This window comes from Canis aureus, chromosome 17 (assembly GCF_053574225.1).
Source record: "Canis aureus isolate CA01 chromosome 17, VMU_Caureus_v.1.0, whole genome shotgun sequence".
Lineage (NCBI taxonomy): Eukaryota > Metazoa > Chordata > Mammalia > Carnivora > Canidae > Canis > Canis aureus.
In genome coordinates this window covers 33,144,637-33,168,546 of record NC_135627.1, presented here as the reverse complement: position 1 = coordinate 33,168,546, position 23,910 = coordinate 33,144,637, and the positions used below count along the sequence as shown (strand labels likewise).

General features: G+C 38.7%; 1 protein-coding gene across 10 annotated transcripts in view; it reads right to left on the bottom strand.

Annotated features, from left to right (window-relative positions):
• Positions 1-23,910, bottom strand: part of KLF12 (KLF transcription factor 12) — a 591,716-nt gene that overhangs the window by 550,751 nt on the left and 17,055 nt on the right. For 9 of the 10 annotated variants that reach the window (XR_013355728.1, XR_013355729.1, XM_077855379.1 and 6 more), the window contains exon 2: positions 10,314-10,554. The exons of the other annotated variant lie outside the window; for it this stretch is intronic. The gene's annotated coding sequence lies outside the window, so the exon portion shown is untranslated. The remainder of the gene's footprint in view (positions 1-10,313; positions 10,555-23,910) is intronic. 10 annotated transcript variants of the gene reach the window in all.

The window sequence follows — 23,910 nt, the reverse complement described above, 5'->3', positions numbered from 1 at the left end:
GTTTTTTCTTGTAGGTTGGGAATAATGTTGACAGAAACACTGATATGGAAATGCTATGCCTGATTATAACAGAGATGGGAAAATCCTCCAGTGGAGGAGGGCAGGTGCAGATGCCAAGGCAGGCACTTAACCTCCAGAGGGTAGGTGATTGTGCTTTCTCTAATAGAGACACATGGGTATTTCACATAGGCTTATTGATCATGGAGTCTATAGATCTGAAATGTATGAGCAACTCACAAAGTTCCTAATAAATTTGCATCAGAACTCCATATCTATTGATAGAACTCACCAAAAGGAAGACAATAGTCATTTTCCCTACTTCCAGGCCTGTGATCATTTTCTGCTTTAAATATATTCTGAAGAAAGGAATAGAAGTAGACCTTTCCCTTGTTTTGGGATAATAGCTCTTAAAAATCACATTCCAGGCAAAGAAGAATGGCACTGTGGTTAGACAGTCAGAGTGGAAGCTTATGGTGGTCAGGTGAGAAGTGGATTCTTGACCTAAGTCCATCACATCATAGACACAGTGAGACCTGAGGACACATCCTCTTATTTCTCCTCCATTTCCTGGGTGATTTCTGGGAGAAGATATCCTGCAACTGGTCCACTACTCACATTTGCTTCTGTGTCATGAATAAGAGTTATTATGAGTGGAAGGACCAGGGATGGAGTCCTGGATCTCATCTTCTTCACTAAAAGAGTAAAGGAAGAGCAATAATACATTCCTGTGGAATCCCAGAGATTAATGCTGCCATCAACAACTGGAAAGATAGGGAGTGGTCATTTCTATCACAGCTCCATTTAAGTCTCCAATTAGGCTGATGGGGAAGACAGATGGGTCTTGGAGAATGAGAGTGGATTATCATAAGCTTAATTAGGTGATGCCTCCAAGTGCAGCTGCTATTCCAGATGTTGTCTCCTTACTAACTCAAATCAATACAGCCCCTGGCAATCAGTCCAGGCTGTGGTGCAATGAGCTCTACCAGCCAGCTCATATGACCCAGCAGATCCAATGAGGCTTAAACAGTTCATGGCAGATTGGGGTGCTTTGTGGAACCTCAGTAGTAAATTCACAGTTAAAGCCTCTAATATTGTCTTGTAATAAAAGCTATGACCTCTTCAGCAAGTAACTAGTCTTATTTTGAGAAACAACCCTTAAATTCTTACCAGAACTTGGTAGAGACCAAATGCCTGATCTCGTGAAATGGGTTGCCCATTATGAACTGGCCATTAACTTATCTACCAAATCATAAAGTGAGGCATAACCAGCAACTCTCCATCAAGTGGAATATATATAGGTATACCTCATTTTATTATGCTTCATTTTGTTGAGCTTCACACCTATTACATTTTGTTTTACAAATTGAAGGCTCAAGATTTCAGTGATAGAAGTAGCTGCAGATATGGTGGAAATAACAAGAAAACTAGAATTAGAAGGGGAGCCTGAAGATGGGACGGAATTGCTGCAATCTTGTGATAAAACTTTAAAGGATGAGGAGTTGCTTCTTATGGATGAGCAAAGAAAGTGGTTTCTTAAGATGGTATCTACTCCTGGTGAAGATGTTTTGAAGATTGTTGCAATAGCAACAAAGATTAGAATATTACATAAACTTAGTTGATAAAATAGTAGAAGGGCTTGAGAGGATTGACTCCAATTTTTAAAGAAGTTCTACTGTGGGTAAAATGCAATCAAATAGCATCACACGCTACAGAGAAATGGTTTATAAAAGAAAGTATCAATCAATGAGGCAAACTTCATTGTTATCTTATTTTAAGAAATTGCCATAGCCACTGCAGCCCTCAGCAGCCACCACCCTGATTTGTCAGCAGCCATTAAAATCAAGGCAAGACCTTTCAATAGCAAAAAATTATGACTGAAAGCTCAGATCATGGTTAGCATTTTTTATCAATAGGCGTTTTTAAATTAAAGTACGTGCACTGTTTTCTAGACATAATGCTATTGCACACTTAAAAGACTGCAGTATAATATAAACATAATTTTATATGTACTGAGAAACCAAAAATTAATTGAGTCGCATTATTCTGATATTTGCTTATTGTCATGGTCTGGAACCAAACCCACAGGATCTCTGAAGTATGCCTGTGTACAGGAATAGACTGAAGTTAGTCTTGAATGCAGAGTTAAATTGCACAAGGAGGATGCTTATCTTCCCCAGGTCTTCCTGTTGTACCACTGCCCTCTCTCAGTACCACAGGAACAGACACATGGAAGGGTTTCCATAACTAGTTAGTGGCTTGAAAAGATTAGATACATACATACATACATACATACATGATAGATAGATAGATAGATAGATAGATAGATAGATAGATAATAGACAGACAGATGCCCTGGTTTATACTACCACCATTTGCCCTCTCCACCACCATCACCACCATTTGCTGCTTCCTGATTTCCTGGGAGTAGCATTAAGTGGACTTACGCTACCTGATTGTGTCACTTAAAACAGTGGTAGTATTAAAGGGAGGTGTATCTTGTGTAATTTGCCTGAAACAAGTCATGGATTGAGTAAGAACACAAACCATAGCAGGTAGGAAAAATGAGTGAAGGTGGTGGAAAGGTACAAACTTCCAGTTATAAATAACTTGTGAGGATGTAATGTACAGCATGGTGACTATAGTTAACAATATGTATTGTATATTTGAAAATTGCTGACAGTAGATTTTAAAAGTTCTCATCACAAGAAAAAAATGGTAACTATGTAAGGAGGTACACCTGTGGCAATCATTTTACAAAATACGTGTATATCGAATCATTATGTTGTACACCTTAAACCAATACAATGTTATATGTCAAGTGTATCTCAATAAAACTGGAAAAAAACATAAATAGAAGAGGGCTGCCAAGAAAAAAAAGAATAACACAAACCAGGTTAATAGCTTGAGCAGATAATCAGAAATTTGACAATAAAAAGACTATTTTTATAGAGGTGTGTGAATAAATCACATGGGATGAACCCAGAATGGGAAAATATTAGTAACCATTTAGATACTCATCAAAAGTCTATGGAGGGTCAAGATGCTTTCTAGCTTCCTCTTCTATTCCACTCAGTGCCTACTTAATGATCTCATAAAGGACATAGCAGTGGTGATAGTAGTGATGACAATAAAAATTATTATGGTTGAATAATAATACATAGTGGGTTGAATGGTGTCCTGCAAAAGATATGTCCTTATCCTAACACCCAGAACCTGTGAATATGACCTTATTTGAATAAAGGCCTTTGCAGATGTAATTAAGTTTCTTGAGATGAGATCACCCTGAATTATCTGAGTGGGACATAGATGGAGGCAGAGATTGAAGGTATGTGGCTGCAAGCCAAGGAACACCTGGAGTCACCAGAATCTGGAAGAAGCAAAGAAAGATACTCTCCTGGATTTTTCTCCCAGAGAAAAAACAGGCCCTACTTGACACTTTAATTTCTGACATCTGGTTTCTGAACTGTAAGAGATCAAATTTCTGTTGTTTTAAACAACCAAATTCGTGGTAGATAATTTGTTATGGCAGCCACAGAAACTAATATACCAAAACTTGGGACTTCTCCACATTAAGCTTATTTTACTCCCACCATTGCTGAGGGCTCAATTTTCCAGTAGAATTAGTCTACTCTGAGCAAAGGGGCTGGGACCTGGATAGAACTTCTCACGGGTTGATTTCTTTGGATGTTATCCATCAAGTATCTGTTCCTACTGAAAAAAACCTCCAGGATATGGATTTGCTTTTCCTGCCTATTATACTTCTGAAAGCATCATTGATTGTGGACCTTTAACTTCATCAAAATATTTTGTTCAACCTCTTGAGCGACACAACTGATTTTTAGTGAATGAAATCAGGTGATGTGCTGCTGCTCATGGGATTATTGGTTTTGTCCTATGGCCAATCATCCTAAAACAGCTTACTTACAGAATAGCTGGGTGACCTATGAAAGTCCCCCTTTTTGTGCAGCTGGGAGATGCCCTTTGATAGATTGGAATGCCTGCTCAGAAGAGTAATATATGGAGCCATTTATCTCATAGAATAAATGAATCTGAGGGAGAAGGAATGATTGGTTTGGTGCTTCTGAAGATTACACTTCAAAATGTGCTCTAGGAATTTGTGCTAACCTCAAATACTTTTGGCTTAGAGGATTTAGTAAGCAAGGGATGAGTGTATCCACTAGGCATCATAACAAGGGTTCTTTTTCAAAACTACAATGAATTGTCACTTCATACCTGTCAGAGTGGCTAAAATAAAAAACACAAAAAAACAACAAGTGTAGAGGATGTGGAGAAAAAGGAACCCTCTTGCACTGTTGGTGGGAATGCAAAGTGGTGCAGCCATTTGTGGAAAATAACACGGAGGTTCCTCAAAAAATGAAAAATAGAATTACCCTAGAATCTAGTAATTGAACTACTGGGTATTTACCCAAAAAACACAAAAACGCTAATTCAGAGGGATACATGTGCCCCTATGTTTATTGCAGCATTATTTACAATAGCTAAACTATGGAAACAGCCCAAGTGTCCATCAGTAGATGAATGGATAGAGAAGAGGTGGTATATACACACACACAAACACATTACTCTACCATAAAAAAGAATGAAATCTTGACATTTGTAACAACATGGGTAGAGCTAGGGAATATAATGCTAAGTAAAATAAGTCAGAGAAAGACAAATACCATTTGATTTCACTCATATGTGGAATTCATGAAGGAAAACACTAAGCAAAGAAAAAAAAGAGAGAGAGAGACAAACCAAGACATAGACTCTTAACTATAGAGAAAAAGACGTAGTTACCAGAGGGACAGTGGTAGGTGGATGGTAGAATATGGGATGGGAATTAAAAAGTACATTTATCATGATGAAAAAAATTTAAAAAGAAAACAAAAACAAGGGTTCTTTTGAGTTGGAAGCTGAGACAGCGACTGGCTGACCATGAGTTGAATAATTAAAAAGAGAGATGATGGTGCTGTCTGGAGTGGTTCATCCTGACACTGAAAGAAAAATGGAATTGTTATTTTACAATGCACACGCAGCAAGGAATATGGACAGAATCAGCTAAGCTGAGAGTTGAGGTAAAGATCTTTGTATCACCATTTTTAGCAGTAAGAAATGTAAAAAAAAAAAAAAAAAAGGTTAAAGATGACTTCAGTCTTGTACAGCAGGATCATCCAGGACTCAGACCTCTTAAGAACAAAGGTCTGTATTGTCCTAGAGGTAAAGTTACTCAACGAGCTTTTGTGCTGGCTGATGGCAGAGAGAATGTGGAATGGGTAATGGAGGGGTGTATTTGTCCTCGTGATTTCACATAAACAAAAACTGTATTCACTTTCATATGATCTTACTTGCTTTGTCTCTCCTTCCTACTCCCTCTTCTTCTATTTATGTATTTAATAAATTTACCTTTTAATTCCTGGCCATTTGCACCCACTATTATACACAGGGGGTGTTTAGTTCAGAGGCTGAACAATATCTATATGGGATGGAGACAACACTGGAGAAGGAGTGGATACTCCCCAAAGGTCTCAGACACATAATTGGATTTGTGCATAATGGACTTTGGATGGTCTCCTTGTTATTAGAGTAGAAGAGGGTGTTTTATTATTTATTTATTTATTTTTTAAATCAGTTTCTTTTTTTTTTTTAAGATTTTATTTATTTATTTATTCATGAAAGACACAGAGAGAGAGAGGCAGAGACACAGGCAGAGGGAGAAGCAGGCTCCATGCAGGGAGCCTGATGTGGGACTTGATCCTGGGACTCCAGGTTCATGCCCCGGGCCAAAAGCAGGTGCCAAACCGCTGAGCCACCCAGGGATTCTCGAAGAGGGTGTTTTAATTATATAAGAGATGCTATTATATTTTACAGAAGAAGATTTTGGGGTGAAGAAGGGTGTATATATAGGTTTTAATTAGTGAAAGAGGTGGAGTATAGGGATATTTTTCATATTTTTGCTGCCTAGGGACTCAAGATCCTAAGTTAGGGAAATTCTCCACTATTTGAGGCAGTATACTTACTTCCATTTCAGAAGACACATGGGATTAATGTTCCTATTTCTCTGTGAGGTAGGGTGTGTGCATATAACCTGAATCTGGATAATGAAATGTTCAAGTTGAGGAGTTTTGAATCTAGCAGTAGTGATGCAAGGGACTAGATAGTACCCAGTCATCATGAGGGTCACATCAGCACTGCTGGTGTCTGCTGTGGATGGTTCTGGTTGCCTCAGTGTTGGTGGAGAGTTCCTGGGAAGTTTACAAAAGTGGCAGTTGTCTCCTAAGCCATTCCAGGGGAGAGATCTTGACATGATCCTCTTTCCAGCTGATTTCCTAAACCTGGTTTCTATGTGTTGTATAAGTAGAATTTGGCAGATCTTTGTCCTGGATACTAGGGGGGAGCCTCTAAACCCTTGGAATTTCCTGAGTGTGGGGAGTGTCTTTGTCATTCATGGTGGTCTCTTCAGACCACATGTGATAGTTTATGTTAATGAGATGGATTGGGAGTATGAAGTGTCCTGAGGATGTGGAAACTGCATATTGGGGTTCTTCCCATCTATTCATTTGGCTGGTCCTGATTTGCATCCTTTCTAAAAATCTGTATTTATAAGTAAATGCTTTCCTGAGTTGTATGAGTTGTTCTAGCAAATTACTAAACCTGCGGGAGCAGTGGGAACTTTTGAATAGGTGCCAACCGGTGAGAAGTGTGAGTGGTCTGGAAACCATGGAGCTTGTGACTGGTGTCTGAAGTAGTAGGAGTCTTATGAGGGACTGTGCCCTTGACATGAAAAATTTGACCCAACTCTGGTATTTAGGATCAGAACTGCATTGTATTCAGTTTTCCTGCCGATTCTGTGAACTACCTACCTGCCTATCAATCTAGTAAAATTCCTATTTTTCTTGGGTTACTTACAGTAACTTTCTGTTGTTTCAAGCCAACACATTGATAAGAAAAAGTAGTAATAGAAATTGTATTAAAGCTTTAGCAAAAACTGAAAGTCAGCTTTGAACATTGCCCCGAAGCTGCTTATCATTCCATTTTCTCTTCCGCCATATGCAAATTTACAACCAAAAGACAGTAAGAAAGTAAAAAGATAGTAGGATCACTTTGTATGTTTATATCACAGAGAGTAAACGCTTGTGAAGCAGAAGAGCCCTTGAGAAAAAATAATTAATGAATTGCATTTATAGTAATAGTTTCATTTTTACTCCAAAGGAAAGTCACTTTCTCAATAATGACCAGACATCCTGAAATATCTTTTTTTTTTTTTTAAGATTTTATTTTTTTTTAATTCTTATTTATTTATGATAGTCACAGAGAGAGAGAGAGAGAGAGAGAGAGAGAGGCAGAGACATAGACAGAGGGAGAAGCAGGCTCCATGCACTGGGAGCCCGACGTGGGATTCGATCCCGGGTCTCCAGGATCGCGCCCTGGGCCAAAGGCAGGCGCCAAACCGCTGCGCCACCCAGGGATCCCCTGAAATATCTTTGTTTAAAATTTCATATCACATTTTTTGCCAACTATATTGGTTAAAGATTTGTTAGACTGCTAACCATAGGAACCTAAAAAACAGTTACATAAAAAGTTAATTTTTCTCCTCATGTGAAAGAAATCTGGAGATAAGCAGGCCAGGTATGGTATGCATGGTGTTACCCAGGATCTAGGCTCCTAACTTTGCCTCAGAATATATGCTCTCTTCCACATTATTGCAAGATGACTCTTGCCGCCATGGGCATGGCAACCAGCCTCTGGCCATGAAGAAGAGTGAAGAGCAAGGAGCAAAGAACTCATGCCAGGGAAGTTAGTTCCTTTATTTATTTATTTATGTATGTATGTATGTATGTATGTATGTATTTATTTATTTATTTATTTATTTATTTATTTATTTATTCATGATAGACACACACACAGAAAGAGAGGCAGAGACACAGGCAGAGGGAGAAACTGGCTCCATGCAGGGAGCCCAACGCGGGAGTCGATCTCAGGATCCCAGGATCCCGCCCTGGGCCAAAGGCAGGCACCAAACCACTGAGCCATCCAGGGATCCCCAAGTTAGTTCCTTTAAAAGAGCTTTTCTGGAATAACCTCTAAGCAATTTCATTTACATCTTATTGACCAGAACTGTGTTCTTTGACCAGCCTTAGCCATAAAGGAATCTGGAAATGTAGTTTTATATGTATTTATTTTTCAGATGCATGTATGTTCAACACAAATAAAAATCAGGGTCATAAAGAAAATTAGTGTATTGTGTTATTTAACTTTGACTTATAATCATTCTCATCAAATTCCTATCTAATCTAGGACTTTTTTATATTATTGCCAATTTAACAGCTGATTTGTAGATGGATACTCAATTTAGTAAGTATTTATATAATGGCTAAATGTTCACGTAGGATAAAGTTAAGACTTCTTTCATGTTTCTTTGATGAAAATTCCTGCCGTTGGCCACTCTTTTGGAACGTCACTGAAGGGTAAAGTTAAACAAGTTGGGAGGACAGTGTAGCAAATCTTAAAAATAATTGGATTGAGAACCTACAGCATCCAGCTTAAATGTTATAAGTTGTATGTATGATACCTGTCATATTAAAGTATTTGAGAAGGAAATATGGCTATGCACAAGGGCCAGAAGAAAAGACTGTGAAGATTCAGTATGAAATTCTGGAAAGGAGGATGAGAGTCAGGTGATAAAACTGATGCAGGATGGGACATAGCCAGAACCCTGTGGGGTATATAGACAATGTGAGAATATAGAGCCAGAGAATATAGAATGGATTCTTCATCCAATTGGGAGGCTGGAAGTTAGAGTATTTTGAAAAAATTCAATCATAAATATTTTGAATGAGGCTGTGTGTCTAGAAGGGAGAGTGAGTGACCCAAGAATATTATCAGATTGAATTCAGGCAATTTGAAGAGCAAAATTTTCCTGAAGCCAAGAGAAGGATTTGATGTGTAGACAGAAAATATCCTGTATTGCCAGGTACCCAGATTTCTGAGCAAGATAAACCAGGTTTTAGGCCAATGAATAAAAGCAAAAGTGAATTTTAAAAAATATAGTAGGGGTGCCTGGGTGGCTCAGTTAGTTAAGTGTCTGACTTCAGCTCAGGTCATGGTCTCAGGGTCCTGGGATCTGGCCCAGAATAGGGCTCCCTGCTCAGCAGGGAGTCTGCTTCTCCCTCTGTCTCTGCCTCTTCTCCTGCTTGTGCTCTCTCTCTCTCTCAAATAATAAACAAAATCTTAAAAAAAAAAAAAAAAGGATAGTAAATGTTAGGACTCCAGGAAGAACTACATCTTGCCTTAGAATAAATGAAGTAAACTGGATCAGTAAGTCTGGGAAACCATGAAGGCAGACTTCCTTTCCCTTTTGGAAGGGGTGTGCTCTACTTGCATTCTTGCAAATAGTGTTCATTTTAGTTTTTTCTTTTCTGCTTGTAAATATCTAAACATAGAAATAATCATTAGGTAGTCATTATAGAGTTCCTTACTTGGAGGCATATATCTACGATGCAACTGGAGAAATGATGTCAGATTTTGTTTGTTTGAAAAATGAGAAAATGTGAAGTTTATTAAATATGAACATATGATTCTTTAAGGTGTAAATAATACAGTAATATCCCTTCTACTTTCCATATAAGCAATTCATATTCTTTTCTCCTTAGGCTCATTTTTTCTTTGGTAAATGTATCTGTACTGCCTTGAAAAATGATTAGAGTTGACTTAATGTTAATCTATTCCTGTAACGTAGTTTTGATATCCAGCTTTTTTCTTGATCATGTACAGATCTTTTTCTTCCACATTTGTGAAATTTCCCCTTTATATCAGATCTTTGCAATGGCTGTGTCCAATTTTGTTATATTCTAATAGAATTGTATCTGATAATTGCTATAATCTTAGTGATCAGAGCTCAATAAAAATACTATAATGACAATAATAAACCTAGATGAGTTATGTGAACTAGAAAACCTACTCCCACTGTAACTGAAAAGTGAACTTGGAATACCTTTGGCCTTTCAGAAGATTGATAAATTAATTTCAGACTTACAGATTTTTAGGGGGAGGGGAAAAGTGAAGGTCACCCAAAGGATTTCAAATATTACTAGGATTATGTAATGCGTGGCAGCTGGTGGGGTGAACAGAGTACCCTAATTCTAAGAAATCTATTTCATGTTGGTGATAAGGACTAATTCGAAGTATTATTTTAACAAGATGTGGTGATAGTTACCCAAATATGAATCCATACCACATAAAGCACAATAGACTGATCAAACATTAAAGTATAATTAAGAATAGAAGACTGAGTATGAACTTCAACAACAAACCTGCTTCTTGTGGGCATGCACCAAAAGTCATCTTAATTTGACAAATATCTCTTCTGTGGTGAAGTCCTCCAGGGAATGTGATTATACCACCTCCTTCTTTACTCAGACCAATGTTTACAAATCTTCTTGTAAGGAAATACTTTCTTATATTTAACCTAAATCCCTCTGTGGAAGCTTAAGCCCACTACTTCCTCTTCCAGCTTTAGTGAAGATGCAATACAGCTGCCACTTCCAGATGGTTCTTTAAAAAAAAAAAAAAAAGACCTAAGGCTTATTTACATATAATCAGTTCAGCTATCCCCTTTCTCTGTCCCCATCAACAAGGAAAAAAGATTGCAGTGCCTCCTCTTATATTCTTTATTCCCTCTAAAGTTGCATATTACCATTTTATTATATCTTTGTAGTTAAATCTTTCCACCTGTCTCTAATTATTTCCTTATGACCAATTTCTAGAAGTGAAATTGCTGGGTCAAAAGGTAAGCATATTTTAAATATTATTTTATTCATGTTGCCAACGAATTCTTTGGATAGATTATATTTATTTATGTATCTACTGGCTGTGTCACAAATAAACCATTTCTTTCTTCTTACTCTTGCCAATGTTGTATATTGTCATTCTTTTTTATCTTTGCTAATTTGGTGTCTCATTATTTTAATTTTTGCTTATTTTCTTATCAATGAGGTTAAAAATTGTTTTAATATATGCTGGTAATTTGTTTTTATGTGTGTGTAAGCATTTTGTTTTCTATTCCTTTGCCTGTTTTTATATTGGCATTTTTCTCATATGTAATAGGTTTTTCTAGGAGAGAAATTAATCACTGTTTGCATGTGTTGCCCATATATTTCTTCCACTTTTTGCTTGCTATTTTATTCTATTTGTCAAATTTGGGAGAAGCAGATGTTTTAAATTTTTAATGTAGTAAAATTTATAAGTCAGTAACTGTGAGTCTTGCTGAGGAGTCTGTTCACACGCACAGGTTATGTAAATATTCACCTATACTTTCTTTCTTAGAACCTTTATAATTCCAGAGAAGTAAGGGAAGGCATTACAGAGAAGGTGATATCTGAGCAAAGATCTGACAAGAGTTGAAGAGGGAGCCACATGCATATCTTGAGGAGAAGTGTTCCAGGCAAAGAGAACCACAAATGCAAGAATCTTGTATTTGGAACTTTTGTGTATGGTTTGAGGACAGGCAAGGCGGCCAATGTGTTTGAGGCAAAATGATTGAAGGGGAAGAAAATATGGGCCATGTTACACAGGTCTTTCAAGGTCACCATAAATCCTTTACTCTGAGGAGATGGGAAAACTTTGGGGGAGGAGGGGCTAATCACGGAATTCATGGGCCCTGACCTTTATTGTAACAGGGCTACTCTTCATTCTTTCATAGCTTAATCAGTTAATTCAAATTGTTTATTGAATCTTATTTTTTTTTCTGACAGAAAGTGGTTCTTTTTGATATAATTTATATAAATTATTAATTCTTATGATGATTAGAGTTAAATATATGTGGAACTTTCATTTTGTTTGCCTTACCCTCTTGACTTTTTCTTGCATAACTACAATAACACTGTTTTAATCGTTGTACTTTCTATTTAAAATCTAATTGAGCAGATTCCTTTTTATTACTGTTTTCTCAAAATTTTCTTGTCTGTTTTTGGACATTTTTTTCCCTGTATATAAATTGTAATGTCATGATCAAGTTAATAAAATCCATTGTCTTTGGATGTCTGAATGCACTGTCTAGATTATTTTGAACAAGAATTGAAATGTGTGTAATCCTGTCTTTCCATAATTTAAGCCTCATTTAAAGTCTTTTAGCCAAGTTTTGTAGTTTACCACATCTAGGTCTTGTATATTTTTTGTTATTTCTTATGTTTGTTCTATAGTTTCAAGATACCTTGATGTTTATCTTAACCTAATTTCAATATTATAAAAAATAATTTTTTCTTAATTGACTGTTGAATGGATGACTTGTATTTTTCTATTTCCTTTGCTGCTTGCACTTTGTACTTTGCAAAGACATCTTGGTACTGGGGAGAAAGCAAGGTCTTTGATCTTGGACAGGTCTGGATTTGAATTTTGGTTCTGCCACACATAATGCCTTAAGAAGTTTAGTCTACTTGTTTGAGTCTCAGTTTGCTCAGTGGTATGATGATAATAATCCCTTATAGGGTTTGTATGGAGATTAAATGAGATAAGTTTTATAGGGTATAATAGTTGTTCAGCACATTTTTATTTCTTGACTTTTCTAGTGATTTGTATTTTTCTCCTAGTCTTGCAATCTTTATTCAATCTTCACAGGGCAGATATGATGCAATATGAAAAATAGATGACTGGGGTGCCTGGGTGGCTCAGTCGGTTAAGTGTCTGCCTTCAGTTCAAGTCATGATCCTGGGGCCCTGGAAGGGCTCAGCGTGGAGACTGCTTTTTCCTCTCCTTCTACCCCTCCCCCTGCTCATGCACACACACACAAACTCTCTCTCTCTCTCAAATAAATAAATAAAATCTTAAAAAAAAGAAAAATAAAATTAGATGATTTTTTATGATTTTTTTTTTTGAGAGTGTGTGTGTGCACAAGCTGGCAGAGAGGTAGGTGCCTTCCCCCTGAGGAGGGAGCCCTTTGAGGTGCTTGCATCTCTGACCAGATCACGACCTGAGGGGAAATCAAGAGTTGGATGCTCAACTGACTAAGCCACCCAGGTGCCCCTGAAAAGTAGATGATGTTTCTATCTGGTATCTTAAGTCTGGTTCTCCAGCTCCTCCATACTTCTTTTTATTTTCTTCCCTCTACTTTCTCAGTCTTATATGAACTAGTTCTCTAAATCATTCTAAAAAGTTAATAAATAATATGCTGAGAAATTATTTTCTGTGATAGAAGGCAACTTTCAAAAAGAGGCATTCCAATGATCTGTATTATGTCACTTCAGTGAAATAACTTTCTATTACCAACAACTGGGAGAACAACTGGGGACATTTCCTTGACAGATTTTACCACCAAGAAATAACAATCTTGCCTTTCTCAAATTATCTGAAGTAGCATCCCTATCAGTAAGATACAAGAGCTAACCACTTGAATGAATAAAACAAGGGTTATAACAGAGGAAATTTGAGGTATCAACTATATATAGAGTAGATAATTCTCCATTTTATTTAACCCAGTTGTTTTGACACAGCAAAACCCATCTTCCAGGTTATTCCCCCTACTTCTCTTCCAGCTGGCTTTTTCTCCGTAGTTGAGCCTAGTCTTGTCTTTTCATGATTTTACCTTTAAATCCTGCTATCAGGGTGAGCTAATTCTCTTTTGCTTGCAAAGCTGATGATTGGAGAAATAAAGTCCTTTCATATCTGGAAAACAAATCCTCTCTATAAACTTCAGGTAGACACTGCCTTCCTCATTAGATTTGACCCCTGATTTGGCAGCATCCCGTGGATGATGCATGTAGCCATGCCCTTGATAGGCCTCTGGTGTGCTTCCCGGTCTACTCTCCTTGAATAGGCTTCATTTTTTTTTTTTTGTCTCAGGACCTGCCAGCCCCTGATGGGCTCAGCCGCTCCGATCTCATTGCAATTCTCTTGCTTTCGGTTCTCATTTACTATAAAATGATTATACATACTTCACATTGCCATCTATAGAATGGTCATTTCTTTCATTTCCGGAGGCTAATCACATCTTTTCATCTCTACACTATTTCTGCTGCTACTATATATTACACTTTTCTTCAGTTCTGTTGGTCTAAGTCTGTACCCAGTGGAATGATATAAATCTGACTTGGCCCTTGTCATATATGATCATGTCTGTGAAGTCTTCTTGATCCATCCAAAAGGATGTGGTTCCTCTCTCATTCACATTCTTGTAATTCTCTTTATGTCTTCCCAGGGAGTCGTGGTATTCTCCCCTGTGTTATCTGGCAAGTGCTTAGTTCTACGTATGTACCAGTTATGACACTAGGTACCGAGAATGCAAAAATGAACAAGACAAGAGAAGTGTCATCAGGGATACTAAAGTGGGCAGAAAAGCATGTAAAATATTCTATTGCAACAAAAATATTATATTGAAACAAACATAGCTCAGTGGATGCAATTATAAAGTATCTGTGATTTTTGCCTGGAGTTCCTTAAAATGAGCTCTGTAGGGATAGTCCTTCCTCTTCTCCTGGATGAAAATCAGGCAGGAACTATAACTTAGGATTCAGTCTTAGGGCACAAAACCCTCTCTTAATTTAGTAACTAGAATGTCCTGTCCCAAGGAATGTCACAACCAACCCTCTACCTCCTCTTATTAATGGAATTTCTTTCTCTTTCTGAGTCTGGTGGGGGAGGAAGGTAGGAGGAGAAACAGGCTGGGACAAGGTATTCCTTCCTCTATGTTGTTACTGTAGTGGGCCATGCAGTGCTGTTTTTTTAGTCCTGGTGAATACTTAATACTGGCACTTTCTCTTACAGGAGCTGTCTTGGGTTCTTTGGAGCCTCCCACTCCTCCAATTTTCCAACTATCCCAGCATTCCTTTCCTTGCCTCAACCAACAGTTGAGGACTTCTGTGTTTATTTGGGCCGGTCACGTCCTCAGCTCTAGGAATCTTATGATACTGCCAGTTTCTCTTTGTTCTTACTTTGGGTAACTTTCTAGGCCAGAACCTAAATGACCCCAGGTAATTGCTCCTTCACTCATTTGGCCACACCTATTCCAAGGGAAGTTTGCATTCATTCGTTGCCTACTCCCTCTCCTCTATTCCCCTATCCTGTCCCCAGTAAATACTGGGTCTACGTACTGATCTCAATTCAGCAACAATTATTTCTCCCACAAAGAACCAGCCAACCTACCTTTAACACTTTAGATTACCAAGCAGGAATCAGGAGCTGGTCCACTGTATCGCCCAGTAGTGCAGAACATATATTGAGTCCTTCTACTTGTCCCTTTAAAACTCTGCTTTTGATTTGAAATAGAGTGAGCACCACACCTCATAGCTCTCTCCAAAAATCTTCCTCAGTATTGACTCACACTTTTCTTAGCTCTTCCTAATTTTTTAAAGGTATGCGGTCATCTCAGGGGCTACAAAATTTATTTTCTGCCATTCTAATCTTTCAAATCTTACTTTGAAATATGCATCTGTAATTTTCATTCTTCAGCTAAAACAGAGATAATCTCATTTCAATACCCAATTACATAATTATATTATTAAGGAGGAATGCTTATTCCCTGGCTCTTCTTATTTCCCTGGTGGGGAGATAGATGACTTAGCTGCTTTCTCCAGGAAGGGGCAGTACATCTTTTTCCACTGCTACCTAAGGAGCTCTGGTGGTATCAACACTGATTGGTGAAACTGGAGACAGCCCATATCCTTTGTACCACATCCTCTGTATTGGTAGGTCATGTTACCTTGCCTGAACAGTTACACACCCACTCTTTTCTTCCTGGACATACTTGTCCTTAACATCCCCTGAGGAAGAGTCTCTTCTGTCACAGTACTGGGATTTAAAACCATCACAGGAGGAGGGAGTCCCACTATGCTTTTTAATGTAGTGGATACTAGACAACTCTATCTGGAGGGAATGAATTTGGCTTGGGGTTTTTTTGTTTGTTTGTTTGTTTGTTCATTCGTTTGGTTTTTGTTGTTGTTGTTTTTTGCTTAGGCTCTTGGCTAAAAATTCTGGATGGAAGATATGCTAACTAACATCCTGAAACTAACTCTTCACATTGGTGAAGTGTATTAAGACAAATATTTTTTCTTTGCGATAATTCAGTATTTCTCACAGCGGTTTGAAAAAAGTAGAAATTTTGTTGACATTTTCTTTAGTCATAGTGCTTTTTGAGGAAAATAAAATGTTGAATAAGCATAGAAATGAGAAATCAGGTCTGTAACCAATGAACAAAAGGGTGGATGACATTACAATCTGAGAATTTAGCTGGAATGAAAACAAGTAGCATAGGAAAATACCTTGGGGGGTGTTATATAGTGGGCTCAATAGAGTAAGAGCATAGACTACAGAACGGGCTTTGTGAAGTATTGTTAAGCTTCTTTGGTCTGAGATTTTAAGGACTGTTACATTTCATGTTAAGAAGCTTGGACTTATTCTCATGGGCAAGGAAAATGTAAGGCTTGGGCAAATATAGGGGAAAAGATGAGAGTCTCCAAAAGCTGAGTGATGTACAAGCCTTCAGCTCAGGGTGTGATCCTGAAGTCCCGGGATTGAGTCCCATGTCAGGCTCCCTGCATGGAGCCTGCTTCTCCCTCTGTCTGTGTCTCTGCCTCTCTCTCTCTCTCTGTGTCTCTCATGAATAAATAAATAAATAATCTTTAAAAAAAAGAAATTGAATATTAATATAGTTATTAGTCAAAGAAAATCAGATCCTGTCTTAGATAAAGAGGAATAAAGTAAGTGCTAAGTTATATATTTTAAAATTCATTAAATTGCCTTTAACTGTATACAAACTATAAATACATTTACAAAATTAGCTAGAATCTAAGTTTAGGAGCAAACGAGTGTTTTCTTCTGTCAAATTAGTGGAATAAATTGAATAGTGTCAAAATATGTAAAAACTCAATGACTTGCATAAATCAATCTTTAATCTATGTGCTTGGTTATAAGGCATTCTCCATTTTGGAAATTGTTGCAATCTTCTTGGTGGGTATAGAAAATATTTTTCAGGACAATAATTCAGTATATTTCATAAAAGTCTGAAATAAATGGAAACTTCATTGACATTTTCTTCAGGCAGATGTAAAATTGTTCCTACCAAACATTGCTAGCTTCTACAATTGAGAGATTTCCTTGGAAATTCTTGTCAGGAAGGGCCCCTTTCTGCTTTCACAAACAATGTCCTTTCCATGCACGTACTACCAGAAGCACAACTCAGCCACTGAACACCTGGGACCATCTCAAAGTTCAGCCCAGTCAACCTTAGTAAGGTCAGTCAATTACCAGAGGAGGTTGGTGGAAGGTGGGAGTGGTACCTGTCATTTGACCACAGTCTTTGCAAGCATGACTCAGTTTCTAATGGCAACAAGCTCAAAGCTCCTCTGTGGGGCAGCTTCATAATTAAATGTTAAAATAAAAGTGCTTTTGTAGGAAAGAGCACACTCTCCTTCCCAAATCCTAATTTCATCTTTGTTTTCAGAGAGCTCATAGCTTAGTAGAAAATTCAGCCTTAAGATTCTGCACACTTAAGTAGGTAGTATGTGATTAAGATGCTGTCTTGGTGGCAAGTCTCTTAAATCCATTGCTCCTGTTTGCCACATGTATGGTTTATGAATCTGGGCAATCAGAGGCCTGTATTCCCTCCACATTAATACCATACATTATCATCAGCATTTTCATGAATTCACCCTGCAATGATGGGGACCAAGGCAGTGAAGTATGCTGATGGTCTGAGGTTCCCTAGGGCTACAGGATGAGGATATTAAGATCCTTGCACACCAACCTGGCCTTGATATGATGGAGGTGTCTTTTCTGAAAGGTAGTGTGATGAAAATTCAAGTCTATAGATGACTGCACAGCAGCATGTGCAGAAAAGGAAATATGGGAATAATAACCTCAAAGTGGGGGAGAAGTGAACCAAAGAAAATAAATGAACCAAAGAGCCAAAAATGAATGGAAGGGTAATGACAAAGGGATGATTCCCAGAAATTGAGGACCTTCATTATGGTTTCAGTTCTGTTCCTGAATGCTGTGTGACTTGGGACAAGGTGCTAAACTTCTCTGGGTGTCAGTTTCTCTCCTGAGCATGTTTTGACAATATGATTCACATGATTCACATGGCATTTTATAATGCTGACATCCTATTATTCTATCACTCATATTTTAATGTGTTCAGATTTTATTATAGCAAAACACAAACAAGTCTAGATTTTTGATGACATATGATAATGATTTAGCAAGAATATTAGTTAAAAAGTCGCCACACTAAAAGAGTTACAATTCACAAAGTTCTTCTACCTTGAAAACTAACAATGTGCAGATCAGTTTCCAACCCACCCAGTTGGAGATACTAGAGGAAATGTAGACTACAACCTGCACAGAAAAATCTGTTCTGCGTAAATCAGCTAAGCTAGTTAGAAAGTGTCTTCCAAAAATTCAAGACTATGTTGTTTTAATACTTACTATCTACTTTCAATGTTACTTCATGAATATTCTAATGTAAACCAGATGCTTTCCTTTGATTAATAAAACTACTAGGCAAACATTGTTGGCATAATCCAAAACTTCTGTGAAAGCCTCATTGCTATTGCTGAGCTATAATTTGAAAAACAGCAAAACAAGTAAAAATGCATGTAAATCCAATGGAATAACCCAAGAGTTTTGCATTAATAAATCACAAAAATCAATTCATCCAGACAAGGCATAAACTAAAGATTCATACTATGTATCCATGCAGACTCTCCTTCACAGGTGTTTTGAGTTTTTTACTAATTAATAAGGGAGCATGTGTTAATGGTAGACTGAGTATTAGGCTGAAAGTCAGGGGAATTTGGATTTTGTTTTGGATTCTATTGTTTTTTACTCCATGACTACTCTTAAATCTTGTGCCTCTGTATTCACATCTGTTAAAAAAAGGGATAATGATATTCACCTGACTGATGTGAGATTAAATTATGGACTTTATGAGAACTAAAGCCCATGAATTTCTAGAAGAAAACACATGATTATTGTTATTTTATTGAGACTGAAGCTTTTACTAAAAGTATCAGCTATAAGTGTGTATAAAAGTCCTGTAGGTTTCTAAGAGCCCTTCAAAATTTTGTGTGTATGATCTTGTAGTGGGTGGACTCACCTTTATGCCCTCAAGCCCTCCAGGTGACCTATGCCTTTTAGTCTCACAGTGAGGCTGAATGCCAGGTACAAAATCTGGGGTTGGCAAATCCTTAAAACAGACTCAGAAACAAAATGTCTTAGAAGGGGAAGTGAGAGTGTTATTCCAAATGCAACCTTCAGGCACTGTTGAGTAAGCGCCCTTTATCACAGAACGACCGTAAAGTAGTGTGATGATTCTTGTGGAACACAGGACTCTCCCAGAGAGTGAGTAAATTGGCCCACTCTGCTAAGGTGATCCCTTTGTTAGAGTGAGAACTTCACCCTCACCTTAAAGGCAAATGAGACCACAGTCTTCCTTCTCCATTTATGGAGCCAGACTCTCAGATGCCAAGGCTCTGCTTCTCCTGGCTGTGCTCAGGCTGCTTCTAATTCATCCTTCCCTGACAGAGAGAGAGAGAGAGAGAGAGAGAGAGGTCCTATGGCTACAAGCCTGGTAGGCAATGGCAGCTTTGGAAGTCAGGGGAGTTCCTTTGAATGGGACTATCATTGAAGGGAGAATGTGTGAAAAGAATCTGCCCTGCACCCTTGTTCTTGCTCTCACATGTACTACGAAGCCCGTGAGAGTTATGGGCTTCATAGTGAATGTAGAATATGTCATAGAATTATGACATTTCCACTCCAACAACTCAAACGTTATTTGGAAGTATAATGTTTGTTTTCACCCACTCTAAATAAGAATATTTAGGTAAGCATGAACTCCCTGAAATGTGAGGTGAGACATATATATATATATATATATATATATATATATATTCCATCGTCTTGGTCATGAGATCGGGGGTTTATGAAAATTCCTCTCAATTCAACAAATTTCTCTTTATATGGGGGAGGTCAAGTTACCGCATATATCAATATTCATGGGGCTCATGGCTTTTCTTGTGGGCATGTGAAATACATCTACAACCTCTTGCAACACTTTTGTAAGATCAAATGTGTGAAGCCAGCCCTACCTGGTATTTTTCACACATGGAGAATTTGGCTTCTTGTTAATTGCATCTACAGTTTTAAAGCTCTTTATAGAATCATTCCTAAGTGATATTAATAGTAATGGTGGTCCTTTATTAATAATGCATAATAACAATAGCTCTCATTAAAACAACATCAGTTAAGTGATAAGAGAAATGGTCAGAGTTGTGGTTAGGAAATGGGTCTGCAGACATCAATACTACTAAAGTCATTTATTCTTTCCCTCATAAAACAGAAATAAATATAATGACTAAGATCTTAATGAAATACTGCCATAGTCGCAAAATTGCAGACTGGTGTTTTCATTTGTGGGAGAGTTTCCTTGGTGGTATTGTGCCACAAGGCATTCCCTGGAGAAAAAACAAAGGATTTTTTTGTGTGATGTCCCTGTGCACCCTGTGGATTTCTTACATTCTTTCTAGGCTGGAGTCCCATCAGTAGCAGAAATGTGAGCAGAGGTGCTAGTTCCTTGTCCTGGGCCTGTGATGTAATGCCATGTGGCTAAATGACAACATCCCTGTCTCAGTTTTTCTAATCTGTGAGATGGGACGGATTATATCTGTTAGACATTTCATTTCACTTGCAAGGTAAGACTGCACCCAAGAATGCTTTGTAAGGTGCTCTAAAAGATCACACCTCTGCTTCCAGCTTTTCTTCCACCTTACTGCTTTCACACCATTTCAGACACCCAGAGTGCTCTGACTGTATTCCTCACATACAAGCTCAGCCCCTCCCAGACCACTACTCTCACTCCTTCTTTCTACCATCGAAAGACCGAAGAGTAAGTGAAGATTAATGTTCTTAACGAATTCACCACAAGATGTTGAGTGTTGATGAAAGGATCATGTTCCTTCTTTCCCTTCTCTTCTCTCCTTTCTTGTCCTCCTTCCCTTCCAAGTGGATACACTACACCAAAACGCACATGAGGTAAGAGCCATTGCATAAAGTACAGATATGTTAAAACCATAAAACAATTAAGAGAAGACAGGAAGCCATTATTTGAATAATGTAGGATGGATGGAGGAGAAATTATTCAAGAAAATCTAAGCTAGGGAAGCTACATGATAAAGTTTAGTGTTTAGCTTCCAGGCAGACAGGACAAAGAGGAAAACAGCAAAAAGTATTTAAGGGAGACCAATTTTCCCTACCCTCATTCTTTGAAAAAATGATCATATGTATATTCCTAGGTGCCTAAATTAGGAAGTGGACAGTATCTTCAACACAGGCTTTTGCTGTTATTGTTAAAGTAGAGATAGTCTACATAAGATTCTGTTAACAAAAGTATTAATCATTGATAAAATACCAGCTGACTTCACTTATATGGAGACTCCTGGGGCATTTGCATTTTTAGAGTGGACTCTGATCTTAACTCTGAGATTACTTACAAAATCAACATCTACGGTGTTAGGACATGGAGATTGGTTTCGCAAGTGGGAATCTCTACCCAAAAAAGCATTTCCTATACTCGCTCTGACTTCGCATTGTATCTTTTACCCATAGTGTTGGATTCAGCGTGCCTTCTGAGAGCTTTATGTCTGTGTCTGGTTTTTTGGAATGGGGACTCAGAAATGGAGAGAGAGCCTTGGAGAGAATGGCCCAGAAATCATTTACACCAAACTGTAGCTATCATTTTAACTTCCCTTGGAAGGCGAACTCCTTGGAATTATTTCACATATAACCTCTCAAAAATATTTGAAAGTAAGCTTCATTAATCATTACTCGGCTGTTTCCTAGGCCTTGTCCCAAAGGTCTGGTAAGCTTTAAATCCCTAGTGACACCTGCTGGGCAGACCTCAGCTCACTGCTGCAGGCTTTCTATCAGCTGGCCTTATTTATTTATTTTTTTTTAAACATGCCAGGCTGCAGGCCAAGGGGTAACGGGCAGCAGCCACCTCCCCAGCTCGCAGCCAGGCTGCTCAGTTCTCCTGTAGGTGACCTCTGTTAGAAAAACCCTGTCCTAGAGTCTCACCAGTACTCTTTTGGGGTTGATATCCACCCTGTCCAGCCCCCAGGAAAAAAACAAGGATCTATCAGAGTTGGAGGGAGACAGAGAGGGGCAGTGGGAGAGAGAGAAGGAGAAAAGAGATCCAAAGCATCCGCCCCCACTCGCAGCCCCAAGTTACTCTAAGCTGCTTCTTTGTCTGAAAACTCCAAGGTGAAAGATGCTACTTGAGCCGTATGTTTTGTTCAAGCACAAACCAAATTATGCTATACTTGCTTATATCTGAACATATTGGTTTATCTTACATAGAGTTTAATTGATGCAAACTTGAACTTCAGTATGTTAGAATTTCAGAGAAAACACCATCCCTGTGATTTAGATTGCTGCGTTTTTCCTCGAACAAAGCAAAAGAGGAGCAAGGCAATTAGACCCCAGCGACTGTTGATCTTGTCCATATTCACCGACCATTACAGATAGTGTTTAACCTCTTGTAGTATTACCTCCTGTGTCCTTTATTGTCCAACTGCAAGATTTCTCTCTGAGCCAACATCTGCATCCTTGGACAGATCAACTAGTGTGTAAAGTCCGTGTTAGCTGATCAAGCGTGGCTTTGTTTGCACTTACTCACTGCGCATCCAGCACTGCGTAAATGGTTTTGCATATTAACTAAGTGCACAGTAACCTTCCTTTACCTCCTCAGAGCTCCACCCCCTCCCACCCAGTCTCCTCGGGAAATCAGCACTGTTACTTGCTGCGGAGGAAGCTGCCAAGAGGTTGCCATGGCAACTGTTCTGCTTTCAGCAGCTACTTTTCTGGTTTAAAGGGGGGGGAGTGTGGGGGGGGTGGTAGGTGGGGGGGGGGGGACAAAAGAAAAAAAAACCCTGAGGAGAACTAGGCGGTTTTCTGATCAGAGTTCAGATAAAGACGGTCACAGTAATTTGTGGGCACTGCCTAAAATAACCCAAAGGGTTAGAGAGCTTGGGCAAAAGAGGCACACTGACAAACTAAAAAGGTAAGTACAGTGGAAGGGCAATAATTAAATTATTTGGTAGTGGTCTTAAGCTGAAGCATTTCAAATTGGTATCTGTCCCTCTCACCTAGGATGCTGTTTTATGAGTCTTTTCATTTTTGTCCAGAGCCAAACAAAGATGATGAGTTTTATGAGATGATAAATGGCAAGGGGGGTAAAACAGCACCAGAATGGGAATCTAACATCTGAAAGTCATTTTCTAAAACTTCATTCAGCACAGAAACAATGCAGCATTCAGGCATAATGAGCTGAAAGTGCACGGTACGCCAGGTCAAGTCTGCAACCTCTGAGCTCCTCTCCGAGAGCGGTTTGCCAAGGTAGGCCATGGACCGGTCTCATTTCAAAGGAAGCGTTGGGCCTAGGCAGGGAAAATTGCAACAAGTCAAAATATGGAAAGCTGGGCACGCCAGACTGGGTGGGTTCCGGCGACATACAGAGAGCTGTGCTAGAAACTGCGCCAGACACCTGGTTCCTGGGATTTCGGCAGCTATCCATGGAAGAGCTGAGCAGTTGGGTGATTCTTGGCAGAAAGCTGGCAGGGTTTGGGCAGGGCCAGGTAGTGAGGGTGGCATGGATGTGGGCAGCCTCTGCCTCGTCCTCCCTGCCTCTGTTCTGCTCATCACCCCAGCACACACCTGCTTCCCGCCGGCCAACCAGCTTCCCAGGGCTTCTCTGCGTCCTGCCTCCTCCTACATTATTTATTCAGCAGTGATGAAAACCTAGTGCCTTAACCTTCCTCACACAAGCCATTATTTTCTGAGTCTGTATAGTTTTGCTCAGAATCCGGTTAACAGCTTCAACGTCCAGATGAATTTCAAGGGATGGTAAGATGGAGAGGCACAACAAGT